Source organism: Chiloscyllium plagiosum, chromosome 5, assembly GCF_004010195.1.
Source record: "Chiloscyllium plagiosum isolate BGI_BamShark_2017 chromosome 5, ASM401019v2, whole genome shotgun sequence".
Taxonomy (NCBI): domain Eukaryota; kingdom Metazoa; phylum Chordata; class Chondrichthyes; order Orectolobiformes; family Hemiscylliidae; genus Chiloscyllium; species Chiloscyllium plagiosum.
Window position 1 is genome coordinate 112,261,144 of NC_057714.1, and position 22,020 is coordinate 112,283,163.

At 44.6% G+C, this 22,020-nt stretch overlaps 1 protein-coding gene across 7 annotated transcripts in view; it reads right to left on the reverse strand.

The window, feature by feature from the left end:
• gjc2 (gap junction protein gamma 2) overlaps window positions 1-21,780 on the reverse strand; it is a 237,751-nt gene extending 215,971 nt beyond the window's left edge. For 2 of the 7 annotated variants that reach the window (XM_043690796.1, XM_043690797.1), the window contains exon 1: window positions 16,227-16,637. The gene's annotated coding sequence lies outside the window, so the exon portion shown is untranslated. Of the gene's footprint in view, window positions 1-5,119; window positions 5,504-10,505; window positions 11,522-13,130; window positions 13,234-16,226; window positions 16,676-21,482 lie in introns of those variants that run through there. The other 5 variants (XM_043690798.1, XR_006311749.1, XR_006311750.1 and 2 more) reach the window with 5 other exon arrangements.
• Window positions 21,781-22,020: the final 240 nt, after the last annotated feature.

The following is a 22,020-nucleotide window of genomic DNA, read 5'->3' on the forward strand; positions in this document are numbered from 1 at the left end:
GAGAATCATCTTTGCTATCCTTTCCTCTACATCTCTGGAACTATTCGGAGGCCTATAGAAAACTCCCAACAAGGTGACCTCTCCTTTTCTGTTTCTAACCTCAGCCCATACTACCTCAGTTGACGATTCCCAAACATCCTTTCTGCCACTGTAATACTGTCCTTGACCAACAATGCCACACCTCCCCCTCTTTTACCATCTTCTCTGTTCTTACTGAAACATTTAAATCCTGGAACCTGCAACAACCATTCCTGTCCCTGCTCTAACCATGTCTGAAATGGCCACAACATTGAAGTCCCAGGTACCAACCCATGCTGCAAGTTCACCCACCTTATTCCGGATGCTCCTGGCGTTGAAGTAGACACACTTCAAACCAACTTCACTTATATGTATCTGTAGTCTCCCTGTAATGCAAGTAGTTGCTTTCTTATTGCACTTTTTCTATTTTGGAAAACTTCTTGCTTTAACATTATTTTTAAATTGTAACATATCCTCTCAGTGGAATGATTCCATTCCCAACATTTCCTTTCTCACAGTCACACTCTGCAAAAGCCCTGAATTTTCTCACCTTCTTTTGCCAACTGCAGGCTAACCTATTAGAACCTTTGCTATTTTTTCATTATTCTTTATTTTTATTCTTTTGTATAATTTTGGTTTGGAGTCATGAGCTGGGAATTATGAGTCAGAAATGACTGGTGGACTTTGAAACAGTTTGTGGTAAAATAAAAATAACAGACCGTCAAACTTTTTGAGGCCAGGCCTGTGAACATAATGCAAGATTTTACTGTAGTAGAGTTCATCTTTCTCCCTTCTTATTGTTCCTCCCCTCAGCTCCTCCAGTCGTTGTTTGACGTCGGCTGGACTGTGCAAACCAGGCTCTGGGGTCTTGGTTGCAGGCCCCTGCCGTGGCCACAATTGGGACTGCTGTATCTGAGCTGTAACCATTGGACCTGGGAATGTACAGATTCCATCCCTCCTGTTCCATATCCAACGCTCCTCCAGAGGTTGCTGCCAGTCATCGAGGTCCTCTGCCATCCGTTTTGCCCATGCTTCCGCTCCTTCAGATGCCTGGGTCTCGCCACAGACCAGAAGCCTTGCATTCCATCAAGGCCAGGAGACTTGTCTACTTTTAGCTTCATTAGCTTGCTCAACACTCCTCTTTAGTGATAATAATTGTTTCCAGGTCCTCATCTATCTTTGTCTCCTTGTCAATTACTGTCATGTTATTTGTGTCCTCCACTGTGAAGACCGACATAAACTACCTGGTCAATGCCTCAGCCATTTCCTCAATTGCCATTACTAAATCCTCCTACTCATCCTGTAAACGACCAATGTTTACCTTGGCCACTCTTTTTCGTTTTATATATTTATAGAAACTCCTGCTATCTGTCTTTATATTCTGAGCTAATTTACTCTCATAATCTATCTTACTATTCTTTATAGTTGTTTTTGTGGCTTTCTGTTGACCTTTAAAGTTTTACCAATCTTCTAGTTTCCTGCTGCTCTTTGCCACTTTGTATGCCTTCTCTTTTAATTTGATAGCCTTCCTTATTTCCTTAGACACACATGGAAGATTACCTCTTTTCCTATAGTCCTTCCTTTTCACTGGAATATACTTTTGCTGAGCACTCTGAAAAATTACTTTGAAAGTCCTGCACTGATGATCTACTGTTCCACCATAAAGTATTTGCTTCTAGTTCACTTCAGCCAACTCCTTTCTCATCCTATTGTAGTCTCCTGTTTAAGCATAGGACCCTGGTTTTGGATTTTATCTTCACAGTTTCCATCTGTGCTCAGCACAGTTCTCAATTTATCCCTCTGTGTTGCCACCTCAATAAATTTTGGGCACAATGTGACATTGAAATGTTCTTCTGTCACCTTTGTCTCCATGCCCATTTCTTTGGACTGTCCTGTCCAATCCCACAGACCCCTTCACTCACCTCCAATACTTTCCCTCCACCCAAACCCTTACCTCTTGACTTTTACCTGCACTCAACTTGCTATTGAGAACTGTCGATTTGACATCAGTCACTTTAATTTCTCTGCCTCTCCCTTTATCCATTCAAACTGATGTCCCTCTGAACTGACTGCACTCTGTGCTTTCCAATCCAACCTGACTTTGTATTCAAGCTGCCTACAACAGTGGTAGTGTTGTTGTCTGGTGTACTGTTGTTATCTGGTCCAGTTCTTGCACCCCTCCTCCTATTTACCCCAGACCATGACCCCATCATCAAATACCAGGCTAATGTGTCCACAACAGTCACTGATATAATTTTATCCAGTGATCACCCCCACCTCCAAACTCATAGTCCCCCAACCCACCACATGCCACTTCTATTTCCTTCCCAGATTCCACAAACAGGACTGCCCGGAGAGACCCATTGTTTCTGCCTGCTCGTGCCCCACAGATCTCATCTCTTCCTACCGCCACTTGATATTTTTCTCCACTTGTCCATTCCATTCCCTTCCCACTTGCATGCCAGCAACTCTTCTGATGCTTTATGTCAGTTTAAGCATTTCCAGTTTGCGGACTTCAGCTGCCTTCTCTTTGCCATGGATGTGCAATCCCTCTACACATTCACTCCCATCAGGATGGTCTCAGGGCTCTCTGCTTCTTCCTGGAAAAAAAGTTCTGACCCATCCCCATCCATCACCGCTCTCCTCTGCTTGGCCGAGCTTGTCATCACTTTGGACAACTTCTTGAACTCCTCTCACTTTCTTCAAGTCAAAGGAGTGGCCATGTGTACCTGCATGGGCCCCAGTTGTGCCAGTCTCTTTATGGTGTATGTGGAATGTTCCTTGTTCCAGTCCTACTCTGGCTCCCACCCACAACTTTCTTCAGTACATCGATGACAGCATTGGCACTGCTTCCCTCTCTTGTCTGGAATTGGATAGGTTTATCACCTTCACCTGGTCCATCTCTGACCCCCCCCCCCCTTCCCTTCCTCATCATCTCTGTTTCCATTTCTGGCATTAGGCTGGCCACAATATCCACTACAAACCAACCGACTCTCAGTTTCCAAGGCTATACACCCTCACAGCCTGCTGCCTGTAAAGACTCCATTCCATTCTCCCAGTTTCTGCACCTCCACTACATCTGTTCTGATGGTGCCATCTTCCACACGGGATCCTCAGGAAATGTCCATCTTTTGCCTCATCCGAGGATTCCACACCATCATGGTTCACAGGGCCCTCAGCCGTGTCTGACCCATCGTAGCCTTCAGGACTCAGGATGGAGTTCAATAATTTTAAAGCCTGGGCATCTCCTTCCATTCCTTTACCCACCCACATACATCAGGCCTACTTTCACTACAACCAACCCATTTTCACATATTAATGATCCTTATGACTAGGTTTTCTCTCTTCCCGACTTACCATCATCCACTCCTTCAGTGGGATGTCACTCATGCCCCCCCTACACATTAACAGCACAGAGGTGGAACAAGTGGAGAGTGTCAAGCTCCTGGGAGTGGTCATCCACAACAAGCTTTCTTGGACTCTTCATGTGGACACACTGGTTACAAAGGCCCAACAACGTCTTTTCTTCCTCAGGCAGCTGAGGAATTTTGGCATGATGGTGAATACCCTTTATAGGTTGCACCATCGAGAGCATTCTGTCTGGCTGTATCACCACCTGGTGTGGCACCTGTACCATTCAAGATTGGAGATGGTTACAAAGAGTGGTGAACTCGGCCCGCTGTCAAGGAAAGGCTGCCAGCATTCTTAAAGAGCCATCCCACCCTGTTAATGTTTTTCTACAACCTCTACTATCAGGGAGAAGGTACAGAAGCCTGAACACACGCACCAGCCGGTTTCATAACAGCTTCTACCCTACTGTTGTTAGAATACTGAATAGACTCACAAACTCTTAACATCGCCTGTACCTGTGTTTTTGTTTTTGCTGCTGTTTACCTGTTATTTACTTATCAATGCTACTTAACTCTGTGATCTGCCTGTATTACTCGCAAGACAAAGCTTTTCATTGTGCCTCGGTACACGGGACAATAAATTCAGTCCAATTCATCTGCCCAACTGTTACTCTCTCTCATAAAAAAGAAAGGCAGCTCTCTGGAGTATTGTGTCCAGTCCTGGTCTCCCTGTTATAGAAAGGATATTATTAAGCTGGAAAGGGTTTGGAAGAGATTTACCAGGATGTTACCGGATATGGAAGGTTTGATTTATAAAAAAAAGGCTGGATAGGTTGGGACGTTTTTCACTGGAGTTTTGTGAGGGGAGAGATTAAGAAAAGACGGGGGGGGGGGGCAAATGTTTTACCCACATGTGGTTCGCATGTGGAATAAACATGGGGAAGTGGTAGATGTGAACACAGTTACAATGTTTAAGAAACTTAGATAAGCATATGGACAAGACGGTTTGGAGGGATATGGGTCAGGAACAGGCAGGTGGGACTAGTTTAGTTTGGGATTATGTTCAGTGTGAATTGGTTGTTCTGAAAGACCTGTTTCTGTACTGTATGACTCTATGAAAAAGGATCACTGGACTCAAAATGTTGACTCTGTTTTCTCTCCACAGATGTTGCCAGACCTCATGGGTTTCTCCAGCAATTTCTGTTTTTGTTTCAGGCTTAGCTAAACCTGGAGACTGACTATGGGGTCACCAATTACATCCTTAGCAGACTAACGCTCACAGTGGGAGAAGGTGAGGACTGCAGATGCTGGAGATCAGAGTCGAGAGTGTAGTACTGGTGTGGTGGTGCTTTTCCAGCATTACACTCTTAACTTTAACAGTAATTAGATTCTTATCAGACAGAAGAAAGCTAGTCCAGCCAAGATTCCTAAATGAATCAGTTTCAACGTAACAAGATAGTTTCTATGTAATAATTGGTTTGTATCTCTCTGGCCAGGACCATTGTTCATTTGTATGAGAGCAAAGGTGAGCCATCAGAGCCAATTCAGGCATGATCTGTTTCAATAGCTTCCCTTTCTTCAGAAATGGCAGGGGAAAACATCTCGTCCACTGGTCCTCTGTGTCTGTTGGCCCCAAGGGGCTCACAATGAAGGGGTATGACAGTGCAAGAGGATCATGTCTGTATTCTGTCCTGGCAACTGCTGATTAGAATCTTTCCAGAAATCGTGGTCAACTGGCATTTGATGTTTTGTCCAGCAGAGTTCATTTCAAAATTTAAACAAGAAAATCCAGCTTTTAAAACAATTTATGGGCTTCTCCTCATTTCTCATGGACATAGCAACATTCCGAGATTATGAAAGGCACTATATATAAATGCAAAGGATTTTTTTTAACTTCCATTTGCATGGACCACTGCAGTTTGTTGATGGTGTCTGACATTACTGGGAATCTGACTGCAAAAAGACTCAAAATATCAATTAAACTTGCTGAACTCTGCCTCAGATGTATATTTAGATCACATGTAACTAGATTGCTCGCTTTTAAAAATAACTTTAAATGACTCACAAGGATTTTTCTCCGCTCGCCACTGGAGTGACTGGCTGCTCCTAAGCTTCCTTAATCCACACTGATAGATCTGTTAAAAATGACAAAAGAAATCTTGGATTTCATTCAGGCGAACTGCTGGATTTGAAAGGGATGTTCTCTGCCCTCCTACTGTCACAAAAATGCATGTGGAATGCACAGAAAGCATCTGTTTCCTCTCAGGAACTTTATATTATCAGTGTGCTTTCATCCTCAGGCCATTAGAGTACTCCTTTGTATGGGGGAGGCAGAGGAGCAGGTCAGCCCATTGACAGCTAGCTATTGAGCAAGAAATGTTTGATAAAATTGTCATGAACTGATTTCTCTTTCAGAACAAAAAAATAAAACGCCAACTCTGAGGCAATTTGGCTGAAGAATCAAATGGTTGGCAACAGGGCACCACCATTTATGACAATAAACGCTAAGGTCCCATAAAGATTTATAAAGTTTAAAATGGGCAAGATGACAGTCATGCTAACTGTGACATTTGGCAAAGTACAATGAGTTCCTCCTGACTAAATTATGCAATTAAAAGGTGGTAGGGGATGTAACAAAGGAACGATACTGTTAAAGTAGAATTGTAAGGAAATTGTGAGCCTTTAGACTTAACTACAAAATTGAAATATATGGCATTGTCTAATCTAATAAGTAGCATTTTAAAGTTAAACAGACTATACATTGATCATTGTTTTGACTTCTCACATGTAATTTTGCAAGTAGTCAATTAACTTCAAGTGGTTTGCTTATAAAATGTTCTGCCTTTATAGTCATGCATTATCTATGTGGCTATAGGGGTAGTGTATAAAAGGAGGAAAGTGAAGTACAAGGATAGAGAGGTAAATGGTGGAAATTACAGAGCTTGGGGCCAAAGCAACTCAACGCACAACTACAAATAGTGAAGCAACTAAAACCATGACTTGCTATAGAGGGAGTGTACTGAAGCTTTACTAAATTGATTCCTGGGGTGGCATGACTGACGTATGAGGATCATATTCACTGGAGCTTAGAAGAAGGGGAGTTCTCATTGAAACCTGTAAAAGTCTAACAGGAATAGATAGATTAGATGGAAGAAGGGTGTTTCCAATGGTGAAGGATTCCAGAACCAGGAGTCGCAGTTTAAAGATAAGATGTAAATCTTTTAGGACTGAGATAAAGATAAGTTTCTTAACCTAGAGAGTAGTCTTTGTGGCTATACAAAGGCTCTAATCAATATAGCTGACAAGTCTGTGTCTATATAGTTCAAAATGGGCGGCCACGTCTTATAAGAAAAGTTTCATTTTCTGGTGCACCATACTTATAATGAAGTCTAAGGGGCCATGTTCCATAACTAACCTGCACTGTCCTGATAAGCCCGGGGGATTTTCTGAGATTTAGCTCATCAGAATTTTCTTCCTTGCACAATATGTAAGAATATTAAATAGTTTCTTCCCATGCTCATCTAAAGAAGGTAGATTTAGCAGATCCAAGAGGAGAGATATCAGATCTACCTTGACTTCGGTTCCCAAGATCCCTTCGCAAAACATTTGCCATAGCACCCCAATACCTGCGAAGCTTGTGGCACAATCACAAGCAATGGGTGAGAGTACCTGTCTATTTTGCATTTGGGGCATATTGGAGACATTTCTTTTTAAAATTTCACAAGCTGCTCTGGGGCCAAATACGCCTTGTGGAGAACCTTCAGTTGCATAGCCTGCATTCTATTGCAGATTGAAATCTTTCCCACATTCTCCCAAATGCCATCCCATGCATCTGATGAGATCTCCACTCCCAATTCCTGAGTCCCGATCCCGTAGAGCTGTTCAATGTCTTTCGTGACACCACCTCCCAGGAAATGGTAGAGCGTACTAATCGAGAGAATACCTGTGGACGAAGGTACTCTACTTTCCACATCAGACTTACAGGTATTTACCAACAATGTGGTCTTTTTCTGTATAATGCCCCTAATCTGAAAATAACGAAAGTGGTCCCTAATGGACAATTCATATTTATGGCTTAGCTGATCGAAAGACATCATGACCTCACCCTCAAATAAGTCTCCCAAACAGGAAACTCCTCTAGACTCCCAGAACCTAAAGCCAGAACCCATCGATCCTGGCCAAAATCCTGGCATTCCTACTGTAGGAGTAAAAAGGGAAGTTTTATATCAATTGCCCTCACTTCGTCACATCATTCTCCATGCTTTAACCATATTAATACCACCAGGTTTCTACAATGTTCCATGACAGTCCTCATCTTGTCCATAAACAGCAAACTAATAAGGAGACATTTTGCCTGGGAGGCCTCAATGGCCAGCAATATTGACCTCGGATCCTGACAAGCCCAATTATTCACGTAGGATAATAGGTAAGTTATTTGATATCTCTTAGAAATCTGGGAAGGCTACCCCCCCCCTCCCCCACCCCCGCCCCGTCCATTGCCTGTGGTAGCTGCAGCTTCGCAAGCTTAATGAGAGGCTGCCTGTGGTGCCAGATGAAATAATCGAGCCAACCTTTAAGTCTCCGCAACGCTTGCCTAGGTAACATCAGAGGGAGCATTTGCATGGGATGTAATAAGCGATGAAGAACATTCATTTCAACTAGAGCTATTTTACCCAACCAAGACATTGGTAGAACCTTCCAACGCTGCAGGTCCTGTCTTATCTTCTCAAGCAAATGCGCAAAATTAGCTTTATATAATTGATCAAAGGCAGGAATAATAAAAAATGCTTAAATATAGAAAACCTCCCTGTGACCACCTGAAAGGGAATCGATTTCACCTTCAAGATTGGGTACTCCCACAAGAAACCCCACCCCCATGGGCATGGTCTCCAATTTCATAACGTTGATTTTATACCCTGAGAAACAGCCAAATAATTTAATATTTTGTATTAAACGGGGCACAGATATTTTTGGGTTAGAGAGAAAAAGAAGAACATTGTCTGCATAAAGGGTGATTTTATATCCGCCTGATCCAGCCCCTGGGCAATTATATTGGGATCCCTCCAGATAGCATCTGCCAATGGCTCAATCACTAATGTGAACATCAGGCACCCTTGTCATCTGCCTCTGCCAATACAAACATTGACAGACGTTACGCCATTAGTACGGACTGCTGCCATACGATCACTATATAACACTGCCATCCATCTGGCGAAAATCAAACAGTTCCAGGACATAAAAAAGATACGGCCATACCACCCAGTCAAACGCTTTCTCCACATCTAGGGAGACTACCAAGCCTGGAATTGACCTCTGCTGGCATCCCTGGACCATGTTCAGCATTCTTCTAATGTTGTTAGGGGACCTGCAACCCTTAAAACCTGTCTGGTCCTCCTTTACAATAGAGAGCAATACCTTCTCAAATCTCAGCGCCAGGGTTTTCAATAAAATTTTAAAATCCATGTTTAGCAGCGAGATGGGCCTGTACAAAGCACAGTCCTCAGGGGCTTTCCCTCTCTTGAGAATAAGTGAGATATTAGCTTCTCTCAGAGAGGACGGGAGGCAGTCCCAACTGTACAAATAATTGTTCATGTCCAAGATTGGACATATTTATAAACTCCTTATAAAACTCACTCCGAAATCCATCTGGACCGGGTGCTTTACCACTTTGGAGCTGCCTCCTGTATCTCTTGGATTGTCTGAGGGGCATTCAAAAGGGACCCTGGTCCAAAGTTACACTGGGAAGGTCCAAGATCTTAAAAAAGGACTCCATCTTCGCTAACCTGTCCTCACAGCCCTCCAACTGATACAACTCAGAATTAAAACTTCCTAAAGGCCATGTTAATCTTTTTGGAATCAAATGTGAGAGCACCAGTACCCTCTCTAATGGATGTGATAGATTGAGTGGGTGGGGTGGGGCGCGTGGAGTGCTGTTCTTCCTGGCCAGATATGCCAGATTATCACCATACTCAAATAGCCTTTGTTCCGCGAAGGAGATCTCTCGCTTTGCTGTCTGGTGAGCATGGGATTCAAAGCAGCCCAGAGAGCTATAATCTGCTGTAGCTCGGTCACAGACAGCCTGTCAAAGTATGCCGTCTTGGCTGCCTTCAACCGGGCCTCAAGCATACACTGCTGCTCCCCCTTCTGTCACTTCCTGTTCACTGAGTAAGAGATTGTTATACCCCTTGCATAAGCCCTGGCAGTATCCCAGAGTACCGACGAGGATCTGGCCGTACCAGAATTAATATCGTAGAAAGTTTTAACCTCCCAAGAAAAGTACTCAATAAACTTACTGTCCTTCTGGAGAAAAGGATCCGTGCAACAATGCTGCAAACCTGTCCCATTACCTCTGGCCTTAACCTCCAAATACATTGCCACATGGTCAGAAATGGCAATGTTCCCAATTCTACAGGACAGTACCGAATCCAAAAAAGCCGGTGGAGCAAAACACATATCAATCCTTGTGCGGATTAGAAAAAATAAGTAAAGTCCTTACCCTCAGGGTGAAGGCATCTCCACATATCCACCAGCCCCAATTCCCCATATATGTCCTTTGGATTGCGGGAGGTACCTGGGAGACCCCTGGGCATCCTGTCCACTTCGGGATCCATAAGACAATTCAAGTCTCCCCCTATAATTGTTTGGCACACTCCAAGGGCTATCAATCTGGAAAGTGCATCCATTTAAAATTTAAGAGGGTGTGCTAGGGGGCAATAAACATTCAAAATACTGTACTCCTCCCCATGTATTATAGCTTTGAGCTTCACAAACCACCCATAATCGTCCTTAATTTGGTCTAACAGCTGAAATTGAAGATTCTTCTGAATGAGTATAGCTACTCCCCTGCTTTTAGAATTAAAAGACAAAAAGAATACCTGGCCAAACACTCCCTGCTGTAACTTTAAATACTCCTTATCGTCTAGATTGTTTCTTGCAACAGAGCGACATCGACCCTCTCTTTTCTAAGACACAAAAGTATTTTCTTTCTCTTAATCGATGAGTGAATCCCCTTAATATTCCAGGTGCACCATTTAAACAAGCAACTAGCCATAGCCATCTGAAACAGCCTATGACCCCCCCCCCCCCCCAGGGAGGAAGAATCCTATTCATGACACGCTGAGTGGAAACAGTAAAAAATTCATATAATCTAGAAAATACAACGACAAAAACTACCAAAGCAGAACTTCTAAAACCTACTCCTACAGTAAAACAACATAAAAACAGATAATAGGAGACTTTCCCCCTCGCCCATAGGGGGCACTCACACTACCCACTAACACCTCCATGGCTCCTTCTAGCTGAAGCCGTGCCAAAACGCAGACAAAGCAAAAGTAAAGAATACATGTAACTTATAATCAAGGAAATTAGAAGCGGGCATTCAACTGGTCCCACCCATCATCGATCCCAGTTATCACTCAGAAAAAAAGCCCCACCCCCAAACCAAAAAAAAGAAAAAAGGGAATAATAATAAATTAAAGGGAAAAAAATGACTCCCAAATTTTAAAGGAGCAAAACCAGGCAAACAAAGTAAACAACAAAGAAAACAAAGGAAACACTATTGTTTATATTGTCTATTTTAAAGAGTCTAGGAAATCCTTTGCCTTTTCTGATGAATCAAAAATATGCATGGACTCTCCGTGGCTGAAATGCAACACTGCCAGGTACCTTACAGAGTTCTGAATATTCAAGTCTCTCAGCCTCTTCCTTACTTCATCAAAGGTCTTCCTCTTGTGGATCACAGTCCTGAAAGAACATAATTTTCAATCCCTTATAGATCAGGGCCTATAAGTGATCCTTCTCCAGTGTTCCAGGAGCTTCCAATCCCATTTGCTTGTCTCTAAAATACTGAAACCGAACTAGGACCAGGTGGGGGCGCTTGTCCAATTCTGGCCTACACCCTGAGCCCCCTCAACTCGCACCCGGCCCGCCTTGGCTTCCAGTCCCATGAACTGCAGGAGCCATTGCTGATCCCCTTCCACTTGTTTCGGCAACTGAATAATGTGGATATTCTTCCTCTGACCTCGATTTTCAAGATCATCAACCTGCTCCACTAAGGCCCATTCCTGTTGTCGAGGGCCTGGATCCGTTCCGCTGAGGATTCTGCCACGGTCTCTGACACCACAGTACCCTGCTCGACCTTCTCCATGCGCTGCCTGAATTGAATTGAATTGAATTTATTGTCACATGTACCAAGGCACAGTGAAAAACTTTGTCTTGTGAGCAATACAGGCAGATCACACAGTTAAGTAGCATAGATAATAAATAATATGTAAATAGTGGCAAAAATCAAAAACATAGAAACAGGTGAATGTTAAGAGTTTGTGACTTCATTCAGTATTCTAACAACAGTAGGGTAGAAACTGTCTCGAAACCGGCTGGTGCGTGTGTTCAGACTTCTGTACCTTCTCCTCGATGGTGGAGGTTGTAGGTGGATCTTTGAGAACGGTGGCAGTCTTTCCTTGATAGTGGGCCTGGTTGATGGATTCTATAGATGGGAGGTTGGCCTTTGTGATTGTCCGAGCCGAGTCCACCACTCTCTGTAACCGCCTCCAATCTTGAATGGTACAGTTGCCGTACCAGGTTATGATACATCCAGACAGAATGCTCGCGATGCCGCACCTATAAAAGTTGGCAAGGGTATTCGCCGTCATGCCAAATTTCCTCAGCTGCCTGAGGAATAAGAGATGTTGTTAGGCTTTTGTAACCAGTGCGTCCACATGAAGAGTCCAAGAAAGCTTGTTGTGGGTGACCACTCCCAGGAGCTTGACACTTTCCACTCATTCCACCTCTGTGTTGCTAATGTGTCAGGAGGGGATGAGTAACATATTTCAGAAAGGTAATAATTAGTTCCTTGGTTTTGCCGGCATTGTGAGCAAGGTTGTTCTCAATGCACCATTTTTCCAGGTCCTCCACCTTCCGTCTGTAGTCTGTTTCGTCGCCATCTGAGATTCAACCGACTATGGTGGTGTCAGCAGCGAACTTGTAAATGGCATTAGTCTGGTATTTGGCGATGCAGTCATGAGACACTGGATCTCCTCTTCATGCTTTTGCGCATGGCTGAGATCGGTTCCAGCATAGTCTAGGTCTCCTCCATTGCTGATTCGATCGATCTTCTCACGGAGTTTACCGAATTCCGAAACCAGGCTCTGCTGCGCAGGTAAGTTCAAAGGAGCTTCCGCGAAGTCGACGCAGTGGCCGTGGGCGGATCCATGACAGCAGGGGAATGCCCTGCTTGTTGCAATCCACACGACCCTTTTCCTATGGTCATCTTCCCTAAAAGCTAAAAATAATGTATAAAGATTTTGGGGACTTATGATTGCCGATTTTTCTAAAAATGACTAGTAAAGGAAAGGTAAAAGCATCACTTTGCCTGGGTTGTGGTGCAGAGCTCAGCAAGGCAGACTTATTAGATCACCGCCATCTTGAATCCACCCCCCTCACCCTTGTCCATCTTGATGGTAGTGGTCATGGCCTTGGTGTCTAAGGAACATTGAAGAATTTTTGCAATACATCTTGTGGATGATATACACTGCTGCTACTGAGCATCAGTGATGGAGGGAGTGTAATGTTTGTGGATGTGGTCCAATAAAGCAAACTGCTTTTCCCTGGATAAGTGTTCAGTCCTGAAAGTGTTAAGCTTCTTGAGTGTTACTGGAGCTGCACCTATCCTCTCAATGGGGAGTATTCCATCACACTCCCAACATGTAGATGGTGGACAGGTTTTAGGGAGTCAGGAGGTGAGTTACTCATTGCAGGATTCCTGACCTCTGACCTGCTGTTGTTTCCATTCAATGATAACCCCCCCAGAATGTTGATAGGAGAAGATACAGATTCAGGTTATCAAGTTCGTGGGAATTCAAATTGGCTGCAGAGAACAAGAGTGACTACATTTAAAAGTACTTCACTGTCGTTGATCATTGGAACAAGAACATGTAGATCATAATCTTGCAGCATATCCTGCCTTTTCCCTTATCCTATCTGGCATCTTGCCATTTCAGGCAACAAGTTACAAACTTTTTTTCTCTTTCCTTTCAATGTATCAGCCTTTTCATGAACTTCATTCCAGAAAGATCTTGTTTAATCTTTAGTTTGTTCTCTCTATTCACAAAATTCCATGATCTGTCCACTTTAGCTGTTCCCTTAATGCCTTGAAAATATTTTTCAGTCTCAGTGAGAGTGTCAACTTCAATTATCTCCTGGAATCTCTCCCGTGAGACTCAAACTCAGCCTTCTGCCTCAACAGCAGTCTCTGCATAGCCAAGGCTGAAAATAGGACGGCGTTTCCAGCACAGCAAAATGATATCATTTAAATCAAAGCTAACCGACTAAATATGTCAAGAAATCCCATCCCCATTGTTTGAATTAAACTTGTCCCTTCAATTCTGGCTGTCCTCTGGTCCTGTGAGAAAGGTTGTAATAATCTGCCACCCAGTGGCACCTGTTGGCATTGCAGATGCGTCCAGATTTTGTGCAATTGAAAGCCGCATTGTGAAATTAGTTGGGGAGACTAGCTCAATTTTCTGATTTCACCCCTCATGTGCAGAGTAACGCCTTTTCTTTTGTCTTGTGGTTTTATGCTCACAACCATGATTTTGTGTTCAAGACAGACTGGATGAGGAGTTAAAAAGGTGAACTGTGGCTGCTGGAGATCTGAAACAAAACAGAACATGCTGGAGAAACTCAGCAGGTCTGTTTTGGTTGGAGGAGAAGGCAAGGCAGCAGTCCTCAGGTTTGGGCTTCCTTATAATACTGCTTACTACATATTCAGATTAAAACCACAATACTTGATATTCAGAGAGATGCCAGGCTCTGACATTCCATAAGACAATTCCATAACCTCTGTCACCTAATGCCATTTGGTCTACTCACCTTTTCTCTTTGTTTAGTTTTGCCCACACTGTACTATTTATACCCAGTGAGGAGCAGCTTTTTAACATCATCACAAGATGGCTCCCAGGTCCACAAGCCCTTTACACAATACCAAGTGGCCAGCATTACATTCATGTTCCATGGACAACTCACCAGTTAGAATGTGGGAAAACAGGCACCATTAAAGATCGTTAAAGGGCCTCAGTTGTGGTAAGATCACATCTGATTGTTGAGAGAAAGCTGTCCATATTGACATAGGGAACACTGACAGCTTTCATGAGGTGAATAAAATATATACAGGACATAGTATAAGGTCAAATCTGGAACTCTACTCAGTTGGGTTCCAATTCCATGTGATCTGACAGCATCCTGACATACTTGTTTATGTATTTGCTCAGTAGCTACTGCTGGAATTCTGAGACAGCTAAGCCCTTCATTCTACATCTCTTCATCTCCACCACCACACCTTCCACAAGTTTACTTGATTGACAAACTGGTCAAATTCATGAACTATTCACTTTTTCCAAACAACTCCTACTCTCCGTCCCTTCCTTTTTCCACCCAAGGCATTAATCTCCAACAGCATTCTCAGCTGGAGGATAGCATATGCATAGGAAATATGTGCTTCCTTAGGATTTCTTTGGAAGGCCAACGCATTAGTGGAATGGGATGACAACTTTGGGCTAGTTTACCCTGAGATGAATGCAAAGGAAGTAAAGGCAAACCAAAGAGAAATCAAATTCTAGAGAGAACACTCCAGGAGTTGAATGATTGGTTTGGCCACTTTTGGAATACTCGTGCAGTTCTGGTGTCCCTGCTATAGGAAGGATGCTGTGAAACTTGAAGGGATTCAGAAAAGATTTACAAGGCTGTTGCCAGGGTTAGAAGGTTTGAGCTACAGGGAAAGGCTGAATAGGTTGGGGCTATTTTCCCTCAAGTGTTGGAGACTGAGTGGTGATGTTTTAGAGGTTTAAAAAATCATAAGGGGCATGGATAGATTGAGTTGACAATGGCTTTTACCCCGGGTTGCGAGGGTCCAAACTAGAGGGCACAGGTTTAAGGTGAGAGAAGAAAAATTTAATAGGGACCTAAGGTGCAACTTTTTCATGCAGAGGGTAGTGCATATATGAACAAGCTTCCAGAGGAAGTGGTGGAGGCTGGTACAATTACAACATTTAAAAGGCATCTGGATAGGTCTATGAATAGGAAGGGTTTGAAGGGATATGGGCCAAATACTAGAAAATGGAACTAGATTAATTTAGGATATCTGGTCAGCATGGACGAGTTGGACTAAAGGATCTGTTTCTATGCTGTACAGCTCTATGACTCTACTACACCCTCTTGAATAGGAAGACAACAGTCTAAAATTCTCCATCTCATTATTGTCTACATTGCAGTCTGATTCAGTGCTGCACTGAAAGTGTCAGCTTTAATTATCTCATAAAATCTCTGGTGTTGGACTTGGGCTCACCCTTCTGTTTCATGAAAAGAAAAAGATTATTTTGAATACAAACTGGAAAAAGGGGTTTCACTATAACTTCTCGAGTATAAACCTCTCTTTCAGTGGGTACAGGAATCTCTACACTTGTTTCAGTGTGAGGTACTGAGTTGAGTTAAGCTATCTGAAAACTTGCTATCGCACTCTGCACTTGTGATTTATTAGATTCATAGAGGTCTATAGCACAGAAAAAGGCTCTGGCCCATTGAGTTGCCACCACTCAAAATAAAACACTAAACTGTTCTAATCCTACTTTCCAACACTTAACCCATATCCTTGCATGCTTTGTTGATTGTGAACAGGCATTGAGGAGGCAGGAGATGAGTTACTTGCTGTAGGATTCCTAGCCTCTGAATTTTTTGAGTGTTGTTGGTGCTGCACCCATCTAGGCTAATGGGGAGTATTCCATCACACTGCCGATGTGTGCCTTATCAATGGCGGACTGGCTTTGGGGAGTCAGGAGGCAAGTTACTCACCACATAATACCTTACCTTTGTCCTGCTCTTGTCAAAGTGGCTGTTTATGTGGCTGGTCCAGTTCAGTTTCTTGTCTGAGGTAATCCCCAGGATGTTAATAATGCAGGTTCCAGTGATGGTAATTCTGTTGACAAGGGACAATAGTTAGATTCTCTCTTGTTGGAGATAGTCATCGCCTGGCAATTGTGTGGTGTGAATTTTACTTGCAACGTGTCAACTCAAAACTGGATGCTGTCCAGGACTTGCTACAATTGGACATGGAATGCTTCAATATCTGAGAAGCAAGGAATGGTGCTGAATACTGTGAAATCAGCAGCAAATATCCACATTTCCAACTTTATGACAGCGGAAAGGTGATTGATGAAGCAGCTGAAAATGACTACGCCTCAGACACTACTTGATGTCCTGGGCTGAGATGATTTGATTCCAACAAACAACCCTGTTCCCACCCCTTCCTTTGTGCTTGGTATGACTCTAAACCTTCCCTTCATTTCCATTGACTTTGCTTTACCAAGTTCCTTGACGCCACACCTGGTCTAATGAGGGTTTTATATCAAGAGAGATCAAAGATTCACATTCTGGAGTTTAGCTCTTTTGTCTTTGTTTGAACCAACTGGCTTTACAAATTGAAAGTCGATCAGTTTAAGTACATTTGATTCACCATTTTTTCCTGGCTATTGTCAGTTTAAAAAGGACACTTGGATAATTTAAATTAGTTTAAATGAGGTGAGATCAATCAAATTAGGGACTCGATTAATCCCTTCAAACTATATAATTCAAATATGTATGCCCATGAAATGTACAGGCAGTCGATTCTCGACACTCTGACTCCAGGCCTCACGAAGGCAATAGAGTCTGGATGTAGATTTCGTCAGACGTCCACCAGGTCAAAGGCCTTGACCAAGTCCCTCAGCCTGCTCTCTGATGCCAAACCAGACTGGGCACCGCCATAGTCCCTGCCCTCTGGCCCACCCCCACCCCCTCCCCAATGACAACGCACTAGGCATTGACAATGGAGGTGAGGTGAGCAAACACTTCTCCAAAGAGGTGCATTTGCCTTGGCCCGACCAGAGGAGCATATAAGTTCACAAAGTGAAGCACTGCACTCCCCCGTCCCAGCCAGGGAACTATAGACTGGTGAGCTTGACATCGGTGGTGGGCAAGTTGTTGGAGGGAAACTTGAGAGACAGGTTTTACATGTGTTTGGTAAGGCAAGGACTGATCATGGATAGTCAACATGGCTTTGAGTCTCATTAACTTGATTGCATTTTTAGCAAGTAACAAAGAGGATTTATGAGGGCAGAGTAATGGACTTGATTTATATGGACTTCAGTAAGGCATTCGACACAGTTCCTCACGATAGACTGATTAGCAAGGTTAGATCACATGGAATACAGGGAGAACTAGCCATTTGGATACAGAACTAGCTCAAAGGTAAAAGACAGAGGGTGGTGGTGGAGGGTTGCTTTCCAGACAGGAGGCCTGTGACCAGTGGAGTGCCACAAGGATCGGTGCTAGGTCCACTACTTTTCATCATTTATATAAATGATCTGGATGTGATAAGATGTATAGTTAGTAAGTTGGCAGATGACACCAAAATTGGAGCTGTCATGATCAGCGAAGGTTATCTCAGAGTACAATGGGATGTTGATCAGATGGGCTAATGGGGCGAGAAGTGGCAGATGGAGTTTAATTTAGATAAATGTGAGGTGCTGCATTTTAGAAAGGCAAATCAGAGCAGGACTTATACGCTTAATGCTAAGGTCCTGGGGAGTGTTGCTGAACAAAGAGACCTTGCAGTGCAGGTTCATAGTTCCTTGACAGTGGAGTCACAAGTAGATAGGATAGTGAAGAAGGCATTTGGTATGCTTTCCTTTATTGGTCAGAACATTGAGTATAGGAGTTGGGAGGTCATGTTGCGGCTGTGCAGGACATTGGTTAGGCTACTGTTGGAATATTGCGTGCAATTCTGGTCTCCCTCCCATTGGAAGGATGTTGTGAAACTTGAAAGGGTTCAGAAAAGATGTTGCCAGGAATTGAGAATTTGAGCTATAGGGTGAGGCTAAATGGCTGAGGCTGTTTTCCTTGGAGCATCGGAGGCTGAGAGGTGACTTTATAGAAGTTTATAAAATCATGACGTGCATGGATAGGGTGAATAGACAAGATTATTTCCCTGGGTAGGGGGAGTTCAAAACTAGGTGGCATAAAGGTGTCGTGAGAAGGGAAAGATTGAAAAGGGGCCTAAGAGGCAATTTTTTCACACAGAGGGTGGTGCATGTATGGAATGAACTGCCAGAGGAAGTGGTGGAGACTGGCACAATTACAACATTTAAAAGGCATCTGGATTGATAAATGAATAGGAAGGGTTTAGAGGGATGTGGGCCAAGTACTGGCAAATGGGACTAGATTAGGTTAAGATATCTGGTCAGTATAAATGAGTTCGACCAAAGGGTCTGTTTCCATGCTGTGCACCTCTATGACACTGTTAGGAGAAGCAAATGGCCTGGCACTGTCTTGTTGACCAGAAGAAGGTGAGGACTGCAGATGCTGGAGATAAGAGTCGAGAATGTGTGCTGGAAAAGCACTGCAGGTCAGGCAGCATCCGAGGAGCAGGAGAGATGCTGTTTCAAGTAAATGTCCTTCATCAGAAATGAGGGGGTGGCCGAAAGATACATTGGAAGGGGAGGTGGGGCTGGAAATGCCTGTAGAAGAAGGTGGGAGTGAAGGTGATAGGTTGGAGAGGAGGGTGGAGCAGATAGGTGGGAAGGAAGATGCAGAGATAGGACAATTCAAGAGGGTGGGGCCAAGTTTGAAGGTTGGATCTGGGATAAGGTGGGGAGAGGGGAAATGAGGAAACTGGTGAAACCACATTGATCCCGTGTAGTTGGAAGGTCCCAAGATGGATGATGAGGTGTTCTTCCTCCAGATGTCAGATGGTTAGGGTTTGGCAGTGGAGGAGACCCAGGATATGGATGTCTTTGGCAGAGTGGGAGTTAAAATGTTTGGCCACAGGGTGGTGGGGTTGTTTAGTGCATGTGTCTCTGAAACATTCTGCAAATTGGCACCCTGTCTCACCTGTGTAGAAATCACATCAAGAGCAATGGACACAGTGGATGTCGGTAAATCTCTGTCAGATGTTGTAGGATCCTTTGGGGCCTTGGACAGAGATGAGGGGGCAGTGTGGGTGCAGGTTTTGCACTGCTTGCAGTGGCAAGGAAAGGTGCCAGAAGTGGAGGGCTGGTTGGACGGGTGTGTGGACCTTACAAGGGAGTCTTGGAGGGAATGGTCTCTCCAGAGCACACATAGAGAAAGGGAGGGAAATCCCTGGTGATGGGGTCTGTTTATAGGTGGCAGAGATGACGGAGGATGATGCAATGTATCTGGAGATTGGTGGGGTGGAAAGTGAGGACCAGGGGTGTTGTCCTTTTTGCGATTGGAGGAATGGCGTTCTAGGGCAGAGGAGCGGGAAGTGGAGGAAGGCATCGTTGACCACATGGGAGGGAAAACTGCAGTGTTTGACCAACAAAATCTCTAGCTGAATATGTGGGTCCAACAATATAGCTGGAACTGGTGGCAAAGTGACTCATGTTGACCCGCCCCTTTGCTGCCCCAGGAGCCAGATGTGTCTGTCTCCCAGGTGGTATGAGTTTGTTACAAGAAGCACACTGCATACCTCCTGTTCCGGAGGACCAAGAACTTCTGGAATCTGCATTGTGACTTCCTGCCGCTGATGTTGAGGGTGGCTGTGATAGTCTTCATGTCAGCAACACTGGGCCACCATCACCAAATTTAAAAATACCCAGGGCGTGTGAGTCCCTCGTGAGTCCATCAAGAAAGGTTCTGAACGCCCACCTGGCTTCTGGCTATTCCAGATGCACTGAGTTGCCCAGGTGGACCAGAAGTCCCAGTTTGAAATCATGACAGCGCTCCAGAGCCAGATGGACTCTATCGTGAGAAGAGACTTTTTGCCAGAACGTGGCAGAGGTCCAATGGTGATAATGGGGAACTAAGTGGGGGATACCAGTGAATCCAAAGCCTCGGTGGAGACTGACTCCCGCGTCATCCCCAGTGCCCACCATCCAGCCCACGACCTCTTCTGGGTGGTCGTCCTCTGCCACCAGCCCCTTCCCCACTGTGAAAGTGGGAGTGGCCTGGTGCCACCAACTAACTCTGTTCTCCCAACAACACCACCCCCAGGGTTACCAGAAGGGGTTTCCTCGGTGGACTCCTTCAGGGATATTCCACATCTGGATATTGGGTGGTGGAGAGTCTGGGTGCCTGCTCCTCTCCCAATACTGGGTCCCCTGATCCCTCAGGGAAATGGTCCTCCCCCAAGACTGAGGAGCCCGGTAAAACAGTCTGGGAGGGAGGAAAATACCTCCCCCCTCCCCACCACTTGATGACCCAGTAAGGGTTGCGATACCCATGCCACGGCCCTCACAAGGCTCCGGTTTCTCCCTGAGGGTCGATGGGAATTCAGCTACAGGAGGGCCCACTAGGCCATGACCCGTCTCCTGTGGCCATGCAGGAGGCTCTTCTCGAGGGAGAGGTCAGGTGAATAAAGACCTGACATTGGAAGGAGTAGATATGTTGGATGCTACTTTTCTTCAGACCGAATAGTATGGGCAAAATTCCTGACCTCACCTCAGCTGCAAATTGGGGAGGAGGAGCTCACTGGCAACAAAAGGCAGGACTTTGGAAATCATGACCCTCAGTGCTGTGACTTCCAGAGGGTCAATGGCAACAAGGTTCCATTCACAATGAGCCCCTTCTCCAAGACCAGGCCCACTCGGTCCAAAGGAAAAAGATGTCTTCCCATACATCTTAGAGACATCATTATGCAGATGGACCAACAACACTGACCGTCACCTTAATGCAGACCTCTATGGTCATATCTGAGTTGGCATAACTTTCAAGCCCCAGGCTCTTTCTGAGGAGCCTGAAGGGTGATAGAGCCACTGCTGGAACAGAAGCAACAGTAGTTACACCAGCATAAGCACAGATAGACTCCACCTTAGGCAAATGTAGCATTGAGGTCACCGTAGGTTTATTTTTTAGGGTGCTGTACTGATTGTAACAAGGTTAGCCAAGTGGACCTCATGGAATGAGTTACCTGAGTGGGGCTGTCAAATTGGTTCATTCAGGGAGCCCTGGCTGACAGATATAAACAGGAGTGTCAGGGGTTCTGTTCACTCTGTGAGGTGGCTCTAAGGGAGCAGGACTCTCCATGTGTAAATAAAGAATGATGGACAGCAGTCTCTGTGGATTTACTTTAGGTGCTGAATCAGGCAAGTCAAGATGCCCCCGGCAGTACTGGTCACAATTTCAGGGTTGGCTCCAGGCAGCAACAATAGTCTCAGGGAGCCCCAGGTGGAGCACCCGCGAACAGTCTTGAGGGGGGATTCCAGGCAGCAGCACTAACACAGAGCCCCAAGTCCATTCCTCTGCTCATCTCCCCAGAAGGCAATCAACTTCCTTTAGGATGTGGTACAATCTCCCAGGCCTCCTGCTTCAAAGGTAGGGATATTATCACTGAACCACAAGGACTCAGACCCTTAGTTTTTTAAAATTTAACCTACCTTTTACTCAACCTGTTCAGAGATGTTATTGAACACCAATGAACTCAGGTGGGGCGGTTGGGTTGGTTGGTGCGGGTGTTCCAGAGGTGTTCTCTGAAACATTCCCCAGGCAGGGACACTACCACTTCGCCAAAAAAGTTTTCTCTACAGACTCTTAATCTATAGTCCCTTTGTGATTATCACTGGTCCCTCCACCCTGCCACTTAATTAAAGATTACATAAGAATATAA